The sequence below is a fragment of the Protopterus annectens genome, chromosome 1.part1 (genome assembly GCF_019279795.1).
Source record: "Protopterus annectens isolate FY-2018-M chromosome 1.part1, PAN1.0, whole genome shotgun sequence".
NCBI classification, from domain to species: Eukaryota; Metazoa; Chordata; order Ceratodontiformes; family Protopteridae; genus Protopterus; species Protopterus annectens.
Window position 1 is genome coordinate 681,170,300 of NC_056726.1, and position 19,096 is coordinate 681,189,395.

The 19,096-nt window shown below is 39.3% G+C and overlaps 1 long non-coding RNA gene across 1 annotated transcript in view; it reads right to left on the minus strand.

Annotated features, from left to right (window-relative positions):
- Positions 1–4,764: 4,764 nt before the first annotated feature.
- Positions 4,765–19,096, minus strand: part of LOC122806853 — a 128,804-nt gene continuing 114,472 nt past the window's right edge. Inside the window, exons 2-3 of the long non-coding RNA XR_006365565.1 lie at positions 8,942–9,026; positions 4,765–8,383 (exon numbers count right to left, since the gene is read on the minus strand). This is a non-coding gene — a long non-coding RNA (uncharacterized LOC122806853). The remainder of the gene's footprint in view (positions 8,384–8,941; positions 9,027–19,096) is intronic.

Here is a 19,096-nt window from a genome sequence, read left to right on the forward strand (position 1 = left end):
ACCATAGAAAAGCTATTGTAAAGTTACAATTGTATTAGCAAAGCATGTGTTGTACATTAATGTAAATTATAGAATAGTTTATATAGATATAATATATAACTGTAAGTTTTCCACTATACATTTCCTGAGGTATGCTCAGAAAAATTTACTCACATATTTATATTTAGAATGCCTAGCTACACCTGTGTTAGAGGTGTATGGAACTACTCTGTCATTGTAATGTATACTGTGCAAGTGATCAAAGTTAATAAATTACATCCACATGACTGAAATGAAAACGTACATACAAGTTAAAGGATTGTATTTCAGTGCCTTATGTATGTAAAGTAAACAATAATGACATTGTTACGGCAGAGTGCATACCTTTGACAATGTGAAGATTTCGAGAAGAATCACTGACACCTGTGCAATCATTGTAATAATAGTATTAATTCACTAAAAATCATTTTTGTGGCACAACCTGAATGTTGAAAATGTTAGAAAGTTTGTGACTGTTCATATATACTGAGTATGTATTTAGTGAAATCCAGAAGGGCATGACATATATACAGAAATGTCACTTTGACCAGGATATCTAACAGTTATCTAACTATAGCAGATGTTTGTGTCTTTCAGCTTTTCCCAGTTAGGGGTCACCATAGCAGAACTCCGGTCCACTAATGATTGGCAGTTGATTTTTACGCACCGGCTTGCCGCACAACCTTCAGCAAAGGTACTCCCATTCACACCTGTCTCCACGCAGAAGACGCACTAGCTGAGAATCGAACCGGACAGTGTCCTACTGTGAGGCGACAATGCTACCGCAGCACCACCACCGTGGGTATCTAACTATAGCAGATGTGACATACATATATATGGAAAATGAGGCTTATGATCATGTGACATATGTGAGCATGCACATCAATCAAGGTACAACTCGTGTAGTCAGTCCCCCGACAAATGAGTTGCATGTGTATGAATGTCATTATATATATCACTATGCAGGAGGTTTTATGTGTACAACACAAATGGGTATATAGCTCAGAAAAGGCTTAGGTAAAATAAAATTATATGCCAGCATAATGGTCTTATTATATCAGCTACTATGGAAATGTAGCAAATGTCAGGCTGCAATTATTTGAGTACGATGGATTCTTTCTCCTGTAATCTATGATATAAAGTGTGTTCTTCTTGCTGTAAGTGCCACACCATACATGTTGAAATAATGTTCTTCCTGCTGTAAATGCCACACCATACATGTTGAAATAATGTTCTTCCTGCTGTAAGTGCCACACCATACATGTTGAAATAAAAAAGTGTATTAACATGCACATGTGAATGCAGTATACCATGATGTTGTATCTGATATTTAGCCCCAAAGTCAGCCTTGTAAAACACATTAGTAATACCCATATGACAGTACAGTAACATACATCACACCCCGGTGAAACATTAACATGTATTAGTAAGTGATCTGTTGACAATTTACATACACCAACTGTACACTCGACATTGGCAAATGTTATCCAGTGTGAGTATGTCAAGTCCATTGCATGGACTCTGGCAAAGCCAACCTTTCAGAAAAATGTGATTTCTTTTTGTCAAAGAAGACATGATTAGAATTACTTGAGGACACTGATTACTTAGTATGCCTTATGCTAACAGTATGCATCTAATAACTCATTGTACTGGGCATGCTCATAAGGAAGTGCAGCAAAGACTACAATAACATCAACTACCTAACACAAAACCAGAAGGATGTATCATGACACAGGCCCACTCATACTTTGTGATGATTTTCAAGCATGGCACACATAAAGAATTGATTAATAAGACATTATTCCCATTAAAGCCCTATACTATGATCATAATAATAAAATGTATCCATAAATGGTTATATTAAGTCATGCAATACAGATCATTATTTTGGGAGAAATAAGTAATGCCAGGGAGCATTCACTGAGATAATCAAAAGTTACATCTTGCTAGACTCAAATGCATGTCGAGGTCAGATCACAGAGGGTGACGTATCAACCATTGGCACCAAAGAAAGAAGCAAATCTGCAGTGCATGAAGAGGACAATAGAAAGGATTTCATCAGTATCCTATTCTAATGGTTATGGTTCCCATAATACGGGATGTAAGATTCTAAAAAAGTGGGTATCTTACTGTGCCTTATCTCCAGTCTTTGGCTAAGCAACTTCTGGCAGTCACAATTATCTGTCAGGCATACCCTACCAGATTTAAACCCCTGCCAATTATGCCCCACGATCAACAAAACTGTGTTGTGACTGTCTGCCACAAGAGACAGCATGGAAGGTGTCACAAAGAACACACTTCAAGGTATAAAGTAAGAAAGGCTTTTTATGTTTATTTACCAAATACAAATTATTCTGAGGGATCAAAAGGGTAGAGCAGCATTAGTGTTCACACAAGTGTGATTTATTAATGCCACTGTTACTTGGTTTCTTCACTATTGTCCATTGATACTGTTTTGCACATATGCATTCCCAGATTTAAACTACTCATGCCATTCAACTCAGTGTTAACTACGTGTCACAGGAGAACACTTACTGCAAACATCACAGAACTAAAACTTTTAACCATCCTTCTCCAAAATGTGGAACACTACCTCTTACTAAGTGGAACAAAATGAGCAAAATGTGGAGCACGTACTAACAGCTTAGTAACAGCTTCAACTGGAAAGCTTACAGGATGGTTACAATGCACTACTTTACACTTTAATTAATATAATTCAGTATTATTTATTATGGATATAACTTAAAAAATTCCTAACATTAAATGTGTGGCAGACCCTTTCCATGTGGAAATGTGGGGAGCAAGGACTTTTTAGGACTCTAAATGAGGAATGTTGCTCATAATTAAGTACTCTTGGGAGGCATGCATAGAACACATCTTTGGGTGGCATGAAATCCCCAATATGTTGAAAGCATTTTGTTAGAAATAAATTGATATAATGTTGCATGTGTCACTCTGTTATATCAGTACACTCACATTATGTTATCCTTTGCTGAAGTTTAACAGCTGGCCACATAAGTTCACAGTCTACAGAAATGTGTATTAACTGCATATGCCACAGGTTACATATTACATTGACTGTGAGACATAACATATTTGAAGGCATGATGTCATCATTCTGGTACAAAGCAGTTGTTTTATTTAAATGTAACAGGGGAGTCCTCTCTCACTGTAATTGTACATTTTAAAACTGTAGCAGATGTAATTAATGCAGATCTTTATACTTTCAACCACTCATACTATTCATTCACCTTGTGTTTTAAACACCTATCTAAATAACTACAAAACGTTCATGATATTGTCTCGACTGCAGGTCCCACATGAGACATCATACTTCAATTGTGAGATGGGGTGTATTCAAAGGCATTTCATCATCTTATTGCTACAAGGCATATGTGTGCCTTTAAAATGTTGCATGATGGTATGTGCACCCAGTCACATGTGCTGCATAAAACAGTGTCCCTATGATTGTAGATGCACAATACATAGATAATGCTAGATTCAAACTCATAGTTTACTAAGTCCACAGACTACAGAATGTTGCATCATTCTCTGATAGCACATTAAAAGGCTTACAACAAATTTAAGATAAATAACATTTCAATAAGTTGCCTCATCAGTATTTAACAAATCAGTTGCCTGTGCTAAAATAGGCACAAAGTAGTAAAAGAGCCCTTTATGGCTATACATTTATACAACAGATATGTGGGTGACACCATTCACACACACACACACTCTGTCTGTGAAGTAATGTCTGGGTTTGAACCAAATAAGTAAGGTCACAAGCTAGAGAACATTGCACAAATGTCAAGCATCAAACGAGATGAATGTTTACAAGTGTGTCTGCATATTTGAAAGGATGGCACCACTATTGGATTGATAGGGTGATGTGTGTGCTTAAAGGGACTAAAAGTGATGGGAGAGCTTATTACCACTGTAAAGCTACACACAATATCTGTGGGTAAAGCCATTCCTACCTAGCATGAAACACACACACACACACACACCATCACACTCATAGTAGTCAGTCACTAATAGATTCAAGCCACCTTCTTAACTAGTTATACATCTAAAGAACACAGTATCACCTACAGGCACCAGAGAAGGAGGATTAATGTATGTGTGAGACAAAGGATATTGTCATCAGTGTGTAGCACAAGAATTGCTTGTGTTATGAGGGGAAATACTGACTTTGGATCACTTTCACAGTGTAAATGTTTCTCCTGAGTGGATGTGTACACATCAAATCTGTTACTGAAACCCTACCGACCTGCTGCTAGACACATACCTTTATACAAGGTTCATAGTACTGGATTAAAACAACCTACCTACCTAGTTACACAATCTAGAATACACATTATCAACTGCAAGCACCACAGGAGGTGTCTTACTGCAGCAATGTTGCAAAGAAGATACTGGTGAAAAAATTGGAAGAAATTGGTGTGGGAGCCCTCTTTCAGTTTAAACGTGTCTTCTATGTGGAAGCATATACAACAGATTTTTTTATGAAGTTATTCTACCTGGCACTACAAAAACACACAGACACACATGTGCGCACACACACACACACACACACACACACACACACACACACACACACACACACACACACACAAACACACAGTCAGAGTATTTCTGCAAATCTGTATCCAATCCACCTACTTATCTAGTTCTACAATATAAAGTATACAGTGTCCACTGTATGTACTACAGGAGTACCTTTTTTGAAGGTGACATAGGGCACATTTGAAAAAAGACCTCATTAGTGTGTAGCAGAGCAAATGTTAATGTTAAAAGTGTAGGAAACTCATGTGGGAGCCCTCTCCCAGTGTAAATATTTCTCCTGAGTGCAAGTGATCACATCATTTCAGCTGCTAAAGCCATACTTTCCTGACACTAGAGACACACAGATACACTCACACTACTTCAACAGTGGTGGATTTGAGCCACGTACCTATCTAGCCGTACAACCTAGAATGCACAGTATCAACTGCAAATACCACAGAAGTTTTATTTAAAGAGTGAAATAGTACACATTTAAAAGGATGATCTCATCAGTGTGTAGCAGAGATCATGTCTGTGATAAAAGTGAAAGAAATTGAGCCATCTCTCAGTTTAAATGTTTGCACACATCAGATAGGTGGATGAAACTAGTCCTTCCTAGCTCTACAGATACACACACACACAGTTTCAGCCACTGCTGTATTTGAAAGCTTAATTATCTAATTACATAATCTATGGAAAAGTCTAATTTTAAATGTGCAATAGTGCATTTTGTAAGGATTACAACATCAGTGTGCTGCAGAGAAGCTTGTGTGCATCATTGGTTTGGCTGAAAAGAAATGTGTCTTGATAAACAGGGCTACTAACAGACATGTGTTGATTAGAAAGAATTATATACTGCTCAGAAAAACTGTCTAGCCAGTCTTTCATAGACTGTGAGTGACACAGCTGTTTCACAATATGGTGAATTAATGGCAATCACACTTGGGACATAGCAGACTGACAACAAAACATTTTTGAGTGTTCAGTACAGGATGAATGTATGCAAATAGCAATCATTTGCTGTGCCATTTTCAATATTTCCACATGGTTGGACAATGGGTGGCATGTGTGCAAAGGTCCCACACCATTGTACATCATTTTTAAGTTTAAATGTGTTGGAGTACTGGTATAACTGTATTACATTATGTAGTGATTATACTGCATCACTGGAACTCATCATATCTAGAATACAACAGCCCATTACAAGATGCAAACTGACATTACTTTCCACTTGCCAAAAATCTCTTCCTGAAGTGCAACATTTTCCATCTCATTTGCAGGGTTGATGGCAAGGTTAAAGTGCTTGCATAATTATATCTTGTGGTTTTAAACTTAGAATGGGTTGTAATAGTAGTCTGTGGTGTTTCATGCCAACATTTTTCCACAAAAATGAGTACAGGTATAGAAATATTTCTGATTCTGATCCAATTCAGAACACATGAGTGTAGTGTTAATGGTTTCTGTGTCCAGGTTTAATCATTTGTCATGATACTTGCAGTAAAGTACTCATTATATGCATAACACAGGTGCATACTTAGACGGCTCTCATATCTGGTAACTGTCCATGTACTTAAGACATCTTGTACTGCTTCATATGCAATTGCATGCTTTTGTATGACATCACTGAGTACTATATTCATTACACTATCACAAACATGTAGGTATCATAATTAAAATACTTCAGAAAATGCATGGAAATGCAAATTAATGCTTCCTATCACCTTATACGTGTATTGCAGCAATATTTCTTTCAGATGTGCCTAGTCTACTGTGCTTGTTATCCTATAAAGCCTTGATTGTACCAAATGTCTTGCATTTATTTCTCGTAAGATATGAGCATTTTTGGGCCTGATTCTGAAACACATAAGGGACTAAGCATACTAAAGCTGGTGGAACCCTGGACTAAGGAAACACTATGAAGGAAGGAAGTAAGTTTGTGTGCAGCATACTTCATAACAGTAGTTTATGATTGCAACATCCCATATGGTGTACATCCAACTCTGAATTTGCTTTGTTCACAGCAGTGAGAGGGACAGCAGACTAATTTGATCAAAGGAAAAAATGTACCCGTTTTTTCCATAAGATGTGAAATGCCTTTTACCATCAGTTACTGTTGTTGCTTAGTGCCAGGCATGGAACAAATGCTGAGGGCAATGAATGATAAGACAGAAGGACGGAATGAGAGAGAGTGTCTGGGAGACAGGAATATAGACACAGTTTCTTGTTTATGACCATTTTCTCCCAACTTTGTGTTGTGTTACTCTTAGGATTGTCATCATAGTAATTCTGTAATGCTCTGTAAAATGAATTGTTTCTAATATGGAGCAAACAGGGGGAGGATATCAGAAACATGATTAAGACATAAGCAGGATAATGTGGGTTAATTATATATGTAGCCAGCAGTTACACACACAACAGTAATGCAAAAAACAGTAAATGTTTGACATACTTTTGGATTCAAACCATTGAAACTATGCAAAAAAAAAAAAAAAGCAGTCTAGAGACCTGAACTTTATTTCAGCACAACACTCATACCTCACAGAGTTAAAATCACAAATTTGAAGGGACATTGACAACAAATTTCAGCAATGGAGAATGTAGACATCACAGAAATTACAAGTGTAGCATAATGTAAGGTTACATTACATCCTGCAGACTAATAAATATATTAGAGTAACTGTCTCCCAGTAGTGTTTTCACTCTGTACTTCTATAGCATAGCAAGGGTAAGCATATTTTCTGCAAAGATGAATGCACTAGTGTGGTTGATAGTAAAAACTCACAAGTTTTTGACATAGGATGTGAAATGCCATTTACTTTTGCTTAGCATTACCGTACAATGCCTACTAATATGCAAGTACTGAGGACAAAAACTGAAGGTTATTTTTGTAGGCTATTTCTAATCATGTGCATTGTATGTGATTCCATTTTTTGACCAGATTAGACATGTAAATAAGAGAGTGATAGGACATTGGTGAAAATGGAGGCAAGCAGTGGATAGGACACCGGTGAAAGAATAAAGGAATGTATAGGTGGTGAGAGAGCACCATAGCTAAAACTTCATCACAAGACAAGTGTATATTTGTAACAAAAATTTTATGAATTTGGATACTCACCACATCATGGCGAGGTGACAAATCAACTGGACCAAATCAAGTGTGGCAAGCAGATGGATAGTTAAAGTGGGGAGGTATATATGGGATGCCTTTTTTTGTTTGTTTAAGAGAAGACTCTTGGTGAATGTGGTTAGGAATAACACATTAAGGTAGGTCAGGTAAGTTAGGTAGCAGGTGCAGATGTACAAGACAGACTAGTATGGTAATGTACACAAATGATTGGGGACACCATGATTGGGGACAGGTAAGGGACATCAGAGGTGCATCCAGCTTCAGCAAAGTGATGATGTAGTCCTCACCTCAGAACTGTCCCAATTGTCTCCTGTTGCAGATGCCTTGGTCAGTGCTTGATGGAGCATCAGCTTTGCAATTCAATGTAGGATTTTTTTCTGGTCTTCTGATTTGGACACCAAAACCCCTCTTCATAATATCCTGCAATATCCGGCCCTGTCATCTCCTGATGGATGATGAAAATGCCATCTCAACTATTAAAACTCCATGTGGGTGCCTCTGTACCAGCGCCTGAGGCAGAACTATATGATGCAGTTGGAGCAGGTAGTGCAGGAGTACTGGAGGTGACACTGACCAGTTAGAAGCCCGGTGTGATGGGTGTCTGTGCTGTCTGTGGTAATGCCACTTCAGCCAGCTGTGGAGGTACGTCTGTTTAAACCTCGGTGGTTTGTCTAGCTCCATGTGCTGATGGCCCTTTGTGCAGTAGCAGCAATGTTTCCATGCAGAAAAAATATATAGATATGAAGGAGATAAAACATAGGTTACAACATCAATGCCATGTCAGATTACTATTTCAACATATAAGCAAATAAAGCATATAACTGCATTAACCTTTGCCACATCCAGATATGATGTGAAGGTATTAATGTGTCATAAAATACATCAGTCTTAGTGTTGTTATAAATAATATGGAAACAGTTAGCTAACTATGGTATATCAGATATATGCATTTCAAGTAAATACATCCAATTACAGAAATGGAATGTTTAAGGGCATTTAATATTGTAAGTAAATAATTTTTACCTGCTATCCTATAATAAAGACTAATTGCAGCTGCTGGGAATTTAACCCCCCACACAGCTAAGTTGATATACTCATTGCCCAATGCAATGGTCAAGAGCTTTTGGAAAAGGCTAAAATGCTTGATACAAAAAGTAAAATATGCCTAGTTAGCTCATCTCGACTGATGTCGTGAATTTTGTTAAGGTTAATTACATTACAGAGATAGTATGATCTTGCTTGCACTCATACCTGATCCATACTTATCCCATGCCTCTCTGAGGTAAAGCCAGTATTTCCTGATGTGTGCCTTTATACTGAACTGTCTCTTCAGCAGCTATACAGAATAGAAAACAGACAAAAAAGAAGCATAATGAATAAACTGCATTGCCTGAACATTCCATAGTATATTATTGACTGATGGTGGGTGACTGTACTTACACAACTCAGGAGTGGTAGCAGTTCTAAATTCTGCCTATCACTGGCTCAGGAGGTCCTGTTTGCACCTCTTCATGTCACTATAATGGTGATGACATTGTTCACCAGTGCATGGAATACCTGTAATACAGCCTTTGCCAAGCCATTCCATAGCTCAGCCATGTACTGAGAGATGGTATTGTCCCCTCCAGCAACATATTACTTTAGCATTTTTTGAGGAGTGACACAAGGACCTGGACTACTGTTCACACCACCTTTGGCATCTAAATGAACAATGACCTCTCTATGTCTTCTGATGGGCACCTTAGACTAGGTCACTAAATTGGGTCCCATTTTAGATCTGGTATGTACCCGTCTGTGCACAATGATAGTTAACTTCGCCAGCTGCATTTATGCAATTCAATGCAGAAAAATTGCCTGGCAGAAAAATTGGGAATGATTTCTTCAAAATACACTGGAGGTATGAAATATGGCAGTGACTGTTAGCCAGTTGTGATACCCATCATATTTACATATGTCCCATTGTAAAGTCATCAAATGCTTTATTTTGTTGGTTATAACCATTGTTGTTTAGAAGTAAAATGTTATAAACTGGTACATAATGGGCTGGTGAGACATGCAAAATATGAACTTTTAATAATACCATCTTGGAATTGAACTTATGACTAAAAAGAAGACTGTATGTTAAATATCACTGATTAACTGTCAACACCACAGGCAAACAACTACTTGTAATATCTAACATGAGGTGAAACAATTTCATCAAGAGTGGTGTAATTATGACATGCCTTTAGTTGTATGAGTTTCAGTTGTCATGTTACTGGAGTCATATGTAAAAGCCAGTATTTATTTATGTAAATTAATTTAATCTTAATTGAGTTGCATGACCTGAGTAAAACATGTTGGCATACGTGCCCCACATACTTTATAAAACATGATTTCCTACACACCTAATAATTATATATGGTGAGTCACTCTTTACAATAACTGTTGTGCAGATTAAACATATACAAGTGTAGTTTACATTAACTATCATCACTGCTATGCTTAACATACTTTACACAGCTTATATTTGACTAATTTACCAATCAGGCAGGAATTGTGTTGCAAATTTAACTTTTGTAATAGTTTTAATCCATGTAACATTCCTAATAAATATTGCATGATAATACTTATTCTGACCTCCTCATTTAAATATATCTGTAAACCAGATTCAAACACTGCATTACCTATACTGTTTCTCCAAACGTTTGCATCAATACTTTGAGTAACAGAAAAAGGTAGCTGGCTGCAGTATTTTCTTCACTCAGTACTGTTCAGATTGCTGACAGAAGCACAACACCACCAGTCTCACTTGTGCTACTGACTGTAGCCCAAATTAAACATTTGATTTTTCTTGGTTTCAGACCTGAACTGTCACTGACAGTCACCAATGTGTACTGCCAAGAAACATGCAAATGCAGAAACCAAACATAAATAAATAAATCATCATCATCTTTCGGCTGTTCCTGTTAGGGGTTGCCACAGCAGATCAACTGTTTCCATTTCTTCCTGTCCTCTGCATCTTGCTCTGTCACACCAACTACCTGCATGTGCTCTCTCACCACATCCATAAATCTTATCTTAGGCCTTCCTCTTTCCCTGTTACCTGGTAGCTTCATCCTTAGCATCTTTTTCCCAATATACTCAGCATCCCTCCTCAGCACATGTCCAAACCAACATAATCTTGCCACACTGGCTTTGTCTCCAAACCTTCCAACCTGGGCTGACCCTCTAATATGCTTATTCCTAAGCCTGTCCATCCTCATCACACCCAGTGCAAATCTTAACATCTTTGACTCTGTCACACCCAGCTCAAACTCCTACCTTTTTGTCAATGCCACTGTCTTCAACCCATATAACATAGCTGGTCTCACTACCCTCTTGTAGGCCTTCCCTTTCACTCTAACTGGTACTCGTCTGTCACAAATCACTCCTGACACTCTTCTCCACCCACTCCATCCTGCCTGTACTCTCTTCTTCACCTCTCTTCCACACTCACCGTTACTCTGAACTATTGATCCCAAGTATATAAACTCATCCACCTTCACCACCTCTACTCCTTGTATCCTCACCATTCCTCTATCCACCCTCTCATCCACACACATATATTCTGTCTTAGTCCTGCTGACCTTCATTCCTCTTCTCTCTAGAGCATATCTCCATCTCTCCAGGGTCTCCTCCACCTGTTTCCTATGCTCACTACAGATCACAATGGCATCTGCAAACATCATAGTCCACAGGGGCTCCTGTCTGATCTCATCTGTCAACCTGTCCATCACCATTGCAAATAAGAAAGGGCTGAGAGCTAATCCTTGATGTAACCCCCACCTCCACCTTAAACATATCCGTCACTCCCACTGCAGACCTCATCGCTGTCAAACTACTCTCGTATATATCCTGTACCACTCTTACATACTTCTCTGACACTCCTGACTTCCTCATAGAATACCACAACTCCTCTCTAGGCACCCTGTCATATGCTTTCTCTAAGTCTACAAAAACACAATGCAACTCCTTCTGACCTTCTCTGTACTTCTCCATCAACACTCTTAGAGCAAACATCGCATCTGTAGTGCTCTTTCACGGCATGAAACCATACTGCTGATCACTAATAATCATGTACCTTCTTAACCTAACTTCCACTACTCTTTCCCATAACTTCATGCTGTGACTGATCAATTTAATCCCTCTGTAGTTACTATAGCTCTGCACATCACCCTTATGCTTAAGAATCGGTACCAAAACACTTTTTCTCCATTCCTCAGGCATCCTCTCACTTTCCAAGATTTCATTAAACAATCTGGTTAAAAACTCCACTGCCATTTCACCTAAACACCTCCATGCTTCCACAGGTATGTCATCTGGGTCAATAGCCTTTCCATTCTTTATCCCCTTCATAGCTATCCTTACTTCCTCCTTGCTAATCCATTGTACTTCATGATTCACTATCCCTACTTCATCCAACATTCTCTTCCTCTCATTCTCTTCATTCCTCAACCCCTCAAAGTACTTTTTCCATCTCCTCAATGCACTCTCCTCGCTTGTGAATATGTTTCCCTCATTATCCTTTATCACCTTTACATGCTGCACATCTTTCCTATCTCGGTCCCTCTGTCTAGCCAATCGGTACATGTCCTTTTCTCCCTCCTTAGTGTCCAACCTTTCATACAACTTTTCATATGCATTATCTTTAGCCTTTGCCACGTCTCTCTTTGCCATGCACCTCATCTCCTTATACTCCTGTCTACTTTCTTCATCTGTCTGACAATCCCACTTCTTCTTTGCCAACCTCTTTCTCTGTATACTCTACTGTACTTCCTCATTCCACCACCATGTCTCCTTGTCATCCTTCCTGTGTCCAGATGTCATATCAAGCACCTTTCTAGCCATCTCCCTTACTAGCTCTGCTGTAGTTACCCAGCTATTTGATAACTCTTCACTGCCACCCAGTGCCTGTCTTAACTCATCCCTGAACTCCACCTCACAATTACCCTTTTTCAATTTCCACCATTTGATCCTTGGTGCTGCCCTCACACTATTCCCCCTCTTCTTAATCACCAACGTCATCTTACAAACCACCATCCCATGCTGCCTAACTACACTTTCCCTGGTCACTACTTTACAGTCTCCAATCTCCTTCAAACTGGCCCTCCTACATAAGATATAATCCATCTGTGTGCATCCTCTTCCACTCTTGTATGTCACCCTATGCTCCTCCCTCTTGTTAAAATATGTATTCACCACAGCCATGTCCATCCTTTTTACAAAATCCCTACCATACCTACCCATCACTTCCTCATCCCCTCTGTTCCCTTCACCAACATGCCCATTGAAATCTGCTCCAATCACCACTCTCTCACCCTTGGGTACAGTCATCACCACTTCATCCAATTCACTCCAAAATTTTTCTTTCTCATCCATCACACACCCAACTTGTGGAGCATATGCACTAACAAAATTCATCATTACACCATCAATTTCCAGCTTCATAAACATCACTCTATCCGACAATCTTTTCACCTCCAAAACACTCTTAGCATACTGTTCCTTCAGGATAACTCCTATGCCATTTCTCCTCCCATCCACAGCATAATAAAACAATTTGAACCCACCTTCGATACACCTAGCCTTACTCCCCTTCCATCTGGTCTCTTGCACACACAATATACCAACCTTCCTTCTGTCCATCATATCAGCTAGCTCTCTCCCTATACCAGTCATACTGCCAACATTCAAAGTTCTGACCCTCACTGTCACAGTTCTAGTCTTTCTCTTTTCTTCCTGCCTTTGGCCATGGCTTCCACCTCTTCTCCTCCTTTGGCCAACAGTAGCCCAATTTCCACCAGCACCCTGTAGGCTAACAGTACTGGTGGCGGTCGTTGTTAACCCAGGCCTCGACCGATCCAGTATGGAAATATTTACTGGTGTCCACATGAAATTATTTGGTGAAGTTTTACGCCGGATGCCCTACCTGATGCAACCCTCCCCATTTATCTGGGCTTGGGACTGGCACAAAGAAATGCACTAGCTTGTGCATCCCCAGTGGTTGGGTTCAAACATAAATAAATAAATAAATAAATATTGAAAAAAAGCTATCCTGTTAAAGGGTATAACTATTAATGAAAACAATATTTACCATTTCTATCTCTTCACTACTGGTTCGACACTTACCTTGGTTAATGGTATGGATACACGTTGTGTCTTCTGGGGATGATTCTGACTGATAGTCAGAAAATATAATCATCAGATGGATAAGTAAGATTTGTTAGTTTTGCATGCATCACTGTTACTGTTTGCATATGCTTAGTTTCTTACATTTTCAGTTATGTATAAAGTGTGTCTTATCACGGTCTGCTAGCTAGTGCCATTGCATATTGTGCATGCCTATGTCTGCCTGGATCAGCCACGGCTGCTAGTTCTTCCTTAGACTCCTCATCTGTCTATGCTGGTCCTGCCTGTGGTGCTGCGAACTGTAGTCTTTGGTCTTGTTGTCCTTGTTACACCTGTTTCCTGAAAATTATATTATACAATATGGCACAGACTGTGTTATTTTGCTCATGGTGGCTGGGTTGTACTGCAAGGTCCTACCAGAAGTGGCTAGACATTGGAACTTTGATTGGAGCAAGCCAAATACATGCTTGAAAATATTCCTGGTTTGAGCACAGACATCATTCTATCCTCACTCAGGTTGTGTGGATGCCATGAGCCTTGGTTCCAGTGCATAACCTGCATCCCCCATTTTATGCCCTTGTGGCAAGGCACCCGTTGCAAACTTTGCATGCAGGTAAGAACTATTCCATATGTGTGAGTCATGAAACAGTCTGTACATTGTAGATGATCCCTCGGGCATTAGTGACTTCCTGATGATAGAATGACATCCATTCCTGTTGCTGTACCTCCTTTCCTGTTCAACATGTGGAGCTTTTATTAAAGTATATGTTGCAGTAAATGGCCTGACAGAACCTCATGGAAGTGTGCTATGGTATAGAAATGATGCATGGTTTCCTCTGGGGTACGAGGAAACCAAATATGATCCTTTACATATTGTAGGATTGTACATAGAAATTGATGTAATCTTCTAGAGCCTGAGATCTGTGTTACACCTAATATATCCCCTGTGGGACTCTGAAAAGCACCTCTAGTTATTATGCATAATGGTGCACATACCTTTGTTTCCAATAGAATGGGCTCTCCACGATTTTCCTGGGGCATCAGGTGATGGCGGCAGAGGTTGCATATTTCTCTAACATATCCCTGTCTACCCTATAGTGCTCTACAGTTTCTGTATCATGAAGGTCATGATAAGTCAAATGCAGTTTGAAGATCCCTTTCTTCTAGTATGAGATCTGATAGGAGCAGCAGCAGCAACACGTTGTATTAAAGCCTGTTGTATATACATTTTAATAATATCAGCAGAAACCCTTAACATTTTGTTCTAAGGGTGTGTTCTTGACTGAATTCCAAAGAGTATTGGAATTAAGTCCAAGTGGGAGAGATATATACCAGATCGATTGAGGCCTGCATTAACAACAACCGCCTCCAGTACTGTTAGCCAACAAGGTACTGGCAGAAATTGGGCTACTGTTGGCCAAAGGAGAAAGAGAAGAAGAGGGGGAAGGCATGCCCAGAGGCAGAAGGAGAGGAGGAAAGTTAAGAGTGTGGATGGATGTGGTGAGAGAGGACATGTGGGTGGTTGGTGTGACAGATCTAGATGCAGAGGACAGGAAGAAATGGAAATAGATGATCCACTGTGGCGAGCCCTAATGGGAGCAGCTGAAAGAAGAAGAAAAAGAAACATTTTGCCATTTGCTCCTGTTTTGAAGATGGGCTCATCATACAGAGCTGTTTAATGAATACCAGTTAGCACACCTGCCACTGTGAGATGTACACACACCACTTAGCCCTGTCTGGAACAATGTTAACATCATGTCAAGTTGCATGCTAAATGCTCAAGTTTTTTTATACATTTCTGAGTTTTATGTACTGTAGTATTAAAACAAAATGTGACATTGCTAAGTCAGTAGTGAAGGAAGCTGTCTTTTCTCAGTACAAGCACTTTCTTTCTTTCTACTAACTTGGTGAGTGAGCTAGAGTAAAGGCAAGTTCAATCACACTCTGAGCCACTAGGCAAATAAAAATATATAAATAGAAATAAAATAATCATACAGTTGAACTATATGCAGTACATTTCGTTTTTGAAGAAAATAATCACGTACAGCAGGGTTGCACCAGTAGAAAATATAATTATACAGAAAATTCATACAGTAAAAAGCTTTATAATAAGTATTACGAACCACACTGTTACACATCTGATAAACTAGTCTGCACAGAACAGTATTAACAACACATTTATTACATACACATTCTAGAAATCAACAACAGACATTTAAATCTTGAGGTCTGTTCCCATTACAAGTAAATAGTTAGCTGCAACTGGAGGTCAGCCAAGTATGTGCATTTATACATATACATTTACGTTTATAAGCTGCAGATTTTCTGTCTCAGAATAGTCCTCTGTTTTTATTTATCTTGTTAAGAAAATAAACAGATATGCTATTCAGATGCTGGAAATGAACTTAAAAGAACTTCCTAAATCTATTCTTATAGCTACTTTTTTGTGGGGTGAGGATTGTGCCTCAAATGACTGACTTTTAATACCTAAAATTACTGTTCATACCACTTGAGCGATATGTAAGCTTATACTATCTGACTGCTAAGATGTGCATGTGCCCCATTACAAAAGGCTTTATTTCCTTAAGATTAAAAATAAATACATGAATAAATAAATAAATGAAGAAATAATTAAATAAAATAATGAGAAAAATTAGTATGTGATTGCAGGTGTATAAGTGTGTGTGTGTCTATACATACATAATATATATGTCTATATTTACATATAGTGAATGGAAAGCAGTTGAGACCTTTGGGTTTGCTAAAGATCGGCTTTATTAGTGTAAAAGAATAGCCAATGAAATTAAAAGTTTAAGACAGATTTGTGAAATGTAGGAAAAGTCCTTAAAGTACACATGCATACCCCCTTCACTTTGGGGTTTTCTGTGACAAAACAGCAAGACTGACCAGGTCTCAGTTAAAGTATATTGGACACTTTCTGAAACAACTTTGTTTTTTGGAATTAGTTTCATTTCTAGTTAGACTCCACATGTTTAAGATGAAAATATTTTGCAAAAATAAAAAATGAAGATTATATCATTGTTTAAGTATTTTGTTTCACTATTTACTCAGTTTTTCACTATTGTACCTGTGCCCATAAAATTATATAGTGATATATATTTGGCAGTAATATACTCGCATCTGCAAAACATTTTGATTAAATAAAAACAACTTACTTCTTTAGAATACATCCATTGCTGATTCACAACTACATCCTTATATATGTTAATTGTTAATATAAGGGGCCGGATCTATGAAAGTTTGCACGGAGTGCAAGAAGAGTGTAGGATCTCATGGCGGCAATATGTCTGCAGTGCGATCCTTGTACAGCCGGCAGGGCCATGCATGAGAGCTGCTAAAGCTACTCTTGCATGGACAGCATCATGGTATGCAAATTACCTCATTTGCTGCTGAAAGCTATGCAAATGAGGTAAATTTGCAATCCAGGAAACACTAACCTGTCCGTGGAAGATTAGTGTTATCTGCAGAAATGTACTCCGTTGGTAATGGTGTACCGTTCTGTAAATAGTTAAATGGAGCTATGACAGCTCCAAATAAAGGATGGATACAGTTGAGGAAGCAGGCCAATGGCCAAATATAAGGCCATTGGCATTTAGAAATGTTTCAAATTATTAAAATCTAACTTTTTTCCCCCGATCTCCGAGGTTTAAGCATAGCGCAGCACTGTGCAAACGTGCGGCACTTTAAAAAACAAGAAAATAATTTAAAAATAGCCAAAAATAGGCATTTTCACTAAAAAGCTTATCCTGCCATGCAGGTGAATGGCAGGCTGAAGACAACATGGCCACTGAGTAGTGGTTGCTAAGGGGGGGAAGCTCAGTGTGAGAGATGTAACCATACATTAGTAGGCAATCCTATGCAAATGAGGATAAGGATAGTGAATCCCAATTTTCCCCAGCATGTGAGCCATGTCCCAAGAGTGTAAGTGTAGGAGTAGGTGAGTAGTAGAGTAGAATATAGGTGACATCATGAGGGGGTATGTCAGAAAGGAGGTAAGCTAATTGGAGCACAGTGGCTTGTGTTTGCCCTGACTTGTTCAGGATTGCAAGAGGCGTGTCTATAGTTGTCCTATTTGAAAACCTGAAACCAAAGGTGCACACTGTTAAAAGTTCAGAAATTTCATGCAAACATGCATACAGCGTGTGTGCTAGTGTGTGCATGTTTGTGTGGTGCTGCCCTGGGCGGAAACAGAAAATAAAAAGGAAGGAAAAGCAGTAGTAGGAAGTTAACCAAGGAGAACTAGCAGATCTGTCAGGTGAAAAATATCAGAATCAGCCAATTACACAGGCAGCAGACTATCCTAGCCCAGCCCAGCACTTTAAACTCTGCAAACAGCATTCCCCCCTGATTTTTTTTTCCCAAGAACTCTGCAACACTGCAGTATACAAAGAGGGAAAGCATAAAAAGCTTAAGTCAGACAAAATGTTAGGGGCTGCTCTTGCTATCATAAACCAACATGTGCAAGGTGCTGAGGGTGGTGATGTTGTGAATGCTGCTGAGCAACCCACAGTGAGGAGACGTTGAAGAGTGTACAGACCCAGGGTAACCTACCAGGGGTTACATGAGCTGAAGATAGTGGAGAGCTATAGGGTGGACAGAGACCTCCTGCAGCAAATTGTTGAGCTGTGCCAGCCATGCCTCACACTCAGAACCAACAGAGGGGAGCCCATCCCAGTGGATACCAAGGTATGTGTTGGCATAAGAATACTAGCTACAGATACCTTCCAAAGACCAACTGGTGATATGATGGGGATTTCACAGGCATCAGCATCCAGGGTACTCCACCATTTCCTGGATGCCATGTCAGCACATGTTGGTAACCATGTATATTTCCCCAATTCCCATGAGGCATTGGCCTGCAATATGCGTCTTTTCCACCAAATAGCAGAATAACCTGAGGTAGTGGGTGCAATAGACTGCACGCACATACACATCAAAGCACCACCCGGTGAGCTGGGTAGGGTCTACATCAACCGCAAGGGCTTCCTCTCCATCAACTGCCAGGTCATGTCTGATGCCCAGGGCATAATAATGAATGTGTGTGCTGGCTGCCCTGGAAGCTATCACGATTCCCACATCCGGCATCTGATGCAGCTGTACCAGAGATTTGCCAATGGGGACATCCCTGATGGTCACCTAGTGGGGGATGCTGGATAAGCACTGGAGCCCTGGCTGATGACACCCATCAGAAATGCACACACACCTGAACAAGAACTCCATAATGAGGCACACGTA